Here is a 6,482-nt window from a genome sequence, read left to right as displayed (position 1 = left end):
AAGTTAAATTTTGACCCGACGAGTGACAACTACACTAAGGGTACGAAGTCGTCAAGTTCGGGGTGAAACCCGCATCTCGTCGACTAGTCCCACTCCTTGATTTTATAACTCCCGCCAAGTCTCGAATTGTCGATTGAATTGGAACATGTAATAACCGGAAGGGTAAATACCGTTAACCGACGTGTCGGCGAGAGTATTTCACCTATTAGGCCAAAGCAGGCTCTCAAATTCAAAAGACTTTTCGACCACTTTGGTTAGTCAAAGTTCCATTTTGGAACCATCCCAAATTTTAATCAAACATGTGTTCTACTATTTATTTTATACGATGCAATCTTTCGAATTCGAATTTACTTTCGATATTTACTCCTCTCACACACACAACATATTAAATCCCTTTCATACATTTATACACATGCATGATTTCAAAACGTCACTCAATGTTGTTTACATTCTTTGTAACACCAAAATGGAGGCATGTCATCGAGATAGGAGTGATTTCCTTACCTTGAAGATTAGCTCCACTCCTTTTTTTCTTAAAACGACCTCACCGACGAGTTAGGGGTGATTCCCTACCTAGGTGATCGTTACCAAAACTTTACCTCAAAATGTCCTATTATGCAAATCCGATCATGTTTTATACCTAAGTCATTTATCATTTATCAAAATACCTACCTATATTAAATTCAAAATTTCATTGTTTTATCAAGCGTAGTTCTTATCCTACAACCTACTTTCACTTACTCATATACACGAGATTCTTAAAAATATCTTAAACGTTTTACTACACAAATTTCCAAACCTTACGAAATGCTACCTATCAATTTAATCGGTCCAACGAAACTCTTGCCCATGAACTTCATCTTCGACTTAATCACTAAAATATGCTCGCATTATATCGTTATACTAGAGACTTCCATTCTTAATTGAAACCAAACCAACCTTTCTCAATTACATATAGGATCTTATAGATATTATAAGATCGTTTTACCTAAGACTATTTTCAACAACAACAAATCATTTGATAAATTGTTTAGGATCGACGTTTTCACAAGAACCTCCAAAATTCAAAATTTCTTGTTTGGGTGCAAATGAAGCGAACTTATTATTTTCGAAAACTTTTCTACACCGCTTAAGTCGTCATTCAAATCTCAAAACACGTGGGCAAGAAGACTTCATGGGGACCGATAACCTTCAACATACGTAAACTCTTTTAAAACAAAAGTAGCATTTCCATTCGTTACAAAATACATTATGCTTAACCAATGAGTACTTTATATCCTCTTACATATGAAAACTATATTCTACCTTTCAAACCAAGCTCAATCTAATTTTGATTCGATAAACTCTCAACGTTTCATTTAAGCAACTATACATGCATATCATCATACACGTTTTAGTCGTTGCATCGCGACAATTTCAGTTATATCATTCGTATTTACATGCTCAACCTTTCGAGCACTTTTACATGCTTAACTTTGTTATGTGTCAATAAATACTATATACGCAATCATTAGTATTCGTACTCACACTCACGCTCATATTCATAACAATACATTTTGTGCTCATACTTATAATTGTATTCATACTTATACTCATGCGTTTTATGCTTATACTTATATTTATACGTTTCATGCTTATATGTATACTCATACTACTCGTAGATTTTATGTTGATACTCATACTTACGTGCATATTCATACTTACACTTATACTCATGCTTATGCTTTCATTCATATTCATGATTCATACATTCGTACCCGTACGCGAGCGGAATCCGAGGAATTCGCTTACGTGGGTCCTATATATACTTAAGCATGGACTTGCTTATATATTACATTCTTATACGTACCCAATCTTATTTTCAAATTTATGTATACCCTGATTCATACACACCTAGTACAAGCTATGCGGATTATGTGACGATCAATATAATCACGGGTGCACACGGGATTATAGTGATAGGCGTATGAGAACCATAGAGTGTACTACTGTGTATGGTAAAACACAGAACGTAACATGACACCGAATACGAAACGGACGTAACATGGTCAAAACATGGTGGATACGCCGCTGGTACTTCCTATACATAAGTGTTTTCACCACGTTACCAAATTTTCGTAAAACATGCCATGAGAAATTCAGTGTTTTGGAGACCTTTTGGACCTAATTCAAACTTTAAGCAACTCGCAAACGCATTATATCTGATTATCCACGACGAGGCTTCATTCTTAACACGCTACTTTCGTCTATCCAATGCATATGTCATTCTTATACTTGCATTCGTTTATAAAGAGTCAATCGTTCAATTCCACATACGCAACTATACGTTTCCAATTATGTTTGGTACCTCAAATCATTTTAGACAAATGAACTCCTTTGCAAACCTATCTTGTCATTCTTCAAAATTTCATACTTTTTTTTACGTTTCAAAAATTTCGAGTCTCAATTCTTAATAATCACCTTTTGCCAAAACTCTTTCAAGTCTTCCTCTTGAATAAATTTCGGGACGAAATTTTCTAAAGGAGGGGAGACTGTAACGCCCTGCTTATTTTTACTTTCCTTAATTAGAAAACGTGTCTTGTATTTCTTTTTTTGGAAGCTTGTTTCCTTTTGTAATCGTATTTCGTTTCAAGCCATTGTAAATATGAGACTTCAATCGTAATGAAATTCTATTTTTATACATGCTTATACGTGTTGCAATACTTGGATTATACGTTACCAATCTCGAATGCATACGCGCAACCGATACTCGACATACTGGTACTCATAACTTATACATACTTGCTAACTATTAAATACGTGGTTAAAATTCTAGTAATATAACAACAACAACAACAACAACAACAACAACAACAACAACAACAACAACAACAACAACAACAACAACAACAACAACAACAACAACAACAACAACAACAACAACAACAACAACAACAACACAACAACAACAACAACAACAACAACAACAACAACAACAACAACAACAACAACAACAACAACAACAACAACAACAACAACAACAACAACAACAACAACAACAACAACAACAACAACAACAACAACAACAACAACAACAACAACAACAACAACAACAACAACAACAACAACAACAACAACAACAACAACAACAACAACAACAACAACAACAACAACAACAACAACAACAACAACAACAACAACAACAACAACAACAACAACAACAACAACAACAACAACAACAACAACAACAACAACAACAACAACAACAACAACAACAACAACAACAACAACAACAACAACAACAACAACAACAACAACAACAACAACAACAACAACAACAACAACAACAACAACAACAACAACAACAACAACAACAACAACAACAACAACAACAACAACAACAACAACAACAACAACAACAACAACAACAACAACAACAACAACAACAACAACAACAACAACAACAACAACAACAACAACAACAACAACAACAACAACAACAACAACAACAACAACAACAACAACAACAACAACAACAACAACAACAACAACAACAACAACAACAACAACAACAACAACAACAACAACAACAACAACAACAACAACAACAACAACAACAACAACAACAACAACAACAACAACAACAACAACAACAACAACAACCACAACAACAACAACAACAACAACAACAACAACAACAACAACAACAACAACAACAACAACAACAACAACAACAACAACAACAATAATAATATAATATAATATAATGATAATAACCTTAACATCAACGAAAGTTGATGTTGTTTTCTTTCAAATGTGACTTTGCAAATATACATATTAAGATTGTTTTTAAAAAAAAAAAAATATATATATATATATATATATATATATATATATATATATAAAGAATCAACACAGCCTTACGGCCGCAAGCAAGGGCTGGTATTGTTGTTTTGTTCCAACTTTTAACCATCAACTAAATGTATTAAACACCACTAGACAATTATATTAGTTCATCACCAATACAATATACATACTACACTTTGCAACACTTAGTTTAATATTCATAAACAAAAAAATAAAGATACTAATGGCTGAAGACAGCCTCTGTTCACAAGCCTTGTGGCTTTTTTTTTTTGTCTTTCTTTATTATTATTTATTTAATAACTCCCAATCAATTTGTATGTAATGCTAATTTGATTTAGTGGTATGTATATGATAAAATATGATAGCATGACATATTAGATACCATAACATAAGTCAACACAAAAAAAAGAAGTATATGGGGGCAGAACATACAAAATCAGAGGTTAAACCTCAGTGAATAAGTCCCTGGAACTCCGGCAAATAGGCTACAAAGTTCACTGTTTTCATTTATCTTTACTAATCCTTGTTCAAACTTGAGTTTAACTCACTCAAACCCACGTCCTTATGCTTATAACCACTTCTATGGTTAGTTAAGCTTAAAAACGGGGCTGAGACATACAAAATTAGAGGTTAATCCTTAAATACTTTCTGTTTTATTTAGGGTTTTTAACCCACAAGTCATGTTCAAGCTTCAAGTTTGATGAAGGTGTGATTATGGACCAACTTGGGTTGTCCAACATAGAATCCCCACATTACTTGATGATTTCTCTTAGTATAATTGTTTCTTATTTTGGTATTGATATTAGTTCATGACCCTCCTTGTATGTTTTTACATCAAGTGTAGTGGTGAACCATAAGAGGTACCTAAATGGAAGCTTGTTCTTCCTACCTCCTACATGAATTCTATGACACAATAGAGGTACCTAAATGAAGATTTATCTTCTACCTCATGCTTGACTAATAGACTAAATAATACTTATACATATATATACTATCCGAACCCTTGATGATGGACTTGTGCTCATTCGTCAAGATATTAGAATAACATCATCTAAGACATAAGACTTGTTACGATTCTAATGAGTATATTACTCATGAAAACATTAACCCTTGAGGTTTCATAGTGTCAAGAACAAGTACTTGGTGTTAAAGGATGATTACTTTCGAATACCTATATTCTTGTGTTTTAACTTCCTAAATCCCTACACGAACATATTCAACCTTCTAACCTCATCAACTTCGTCACATTGGATAATCGGAAAGCATATGCAAATTTGTGAGTATACTCACAACCCCCTTTTATGACTACTTTTGGGGTGTAACATGTTACCTTATTAAATATACACTTAAACTTATTCTTTATGCAATGCACGAAAACAATCCTTATACATGAATACTATGTTTGAATACTTGATGCTTACGTGGACCATACTTATGTGATATGTTTTAGTCATTAGCTTTCACGAGCCTTCATTCGACATGTATAGCGCTATAGGAGTAACGCACCGCCCCCCCCCCCTAAACTTGTGGTCATGTCAAATTAATTAAACTTTCTTGCGTAAACAGAGGATTGGGTAGAAATATTGCATGCCATGTTAGGTTGATCTTGTATAAACCAAGTTGCCATGTGGATTCGTTTTAAACTTTTATACTTATACTTATGCTTAAACTTGTATACTCGCCTTTGCTTTTGCATTGAAATGTATTTTAAACATGTTACAGGTTAAGGATTGATGATGCTATGAAAATGGATAGCAAAGATGCCTAGATACTCATTTAGACGTTTAGGTTTAAAGTGTTGTATAAATTTTGTTATGTTATGTTAAACAATGTTGTTATTTGAATTTCTTGTAATGCTTTGACAATTTATCTATGAAATGAAAATGGTTGAATTAAATATTGTCACAATTAGTGTTATGAAGTCTCTTGCAATCTTGAACAAGTCCCACTCCGATGATTCCGCCATTGGTTGGGGTGTGACACATTAGATCAAAGATCTAATGGTTTAAAACACTTCTTACACTTCTCACACTTTAGACGCTTTGTACACTATCCCTACCCTATATATATATATATATATATATATATATATATATATATATATATATATATATATATATATATATATATATAGTGGGGATCCTACGGAAAGTTTGTTTTTCCTAGAAAGTCTAGGAAGCGATCTGGGCCATCCAATGGGTGTGTTTAATGGTTGAGATCATCTTGGTGGCATTTTGGTAATGTGTGTTTCTTAAAAATAGGATTATTTAATTAATCAGGGGTAGATATGTCATTTAGCTTGTTTTAAATATTGAAATAATTGTCATTCCATAACCACCCCACATTTCTTGCGATTTCTCTCTCTCTCTCTCTCCCTTTCTCTCTCTCTCTCTCTCTCTCTCTATATCTCTCTCTCTCTCTCTCTTCCTTCAATCCTTCATGAAGAAACACATCAAGAAAACACATCGTATTAATCTGCTTGCTAATCTGCTTGCTGTTAAAACACAGTGTCAAGAAATCCTCCAGCATTACCAGAATGGATGGTAAAACATAGCTTATGAATCTGCTTGCTGTTAAAACATAACTGTATGAATCTGAATGCTAAAACACAACTGTATGAATCTGTTTGCTGTTAA

This window comes from Helianthus annuus, chromosome 13 (assembly GCF_002127325.2).
Source record: "Helianthus annuus cultivar XRQ/B chromosome 13, HanXRQr2.0-SUNRISE, whole genome shotgun sequence".
Lineage (NCBI taxonomy): Eukaryota > Viridiplantae > Streptophyta > Magnoliopsida > Asterales > Asteraceae > Helianthus > Helianthus annuus.
Note: the sequence above shows the minus strand (reverse complement) of the source record.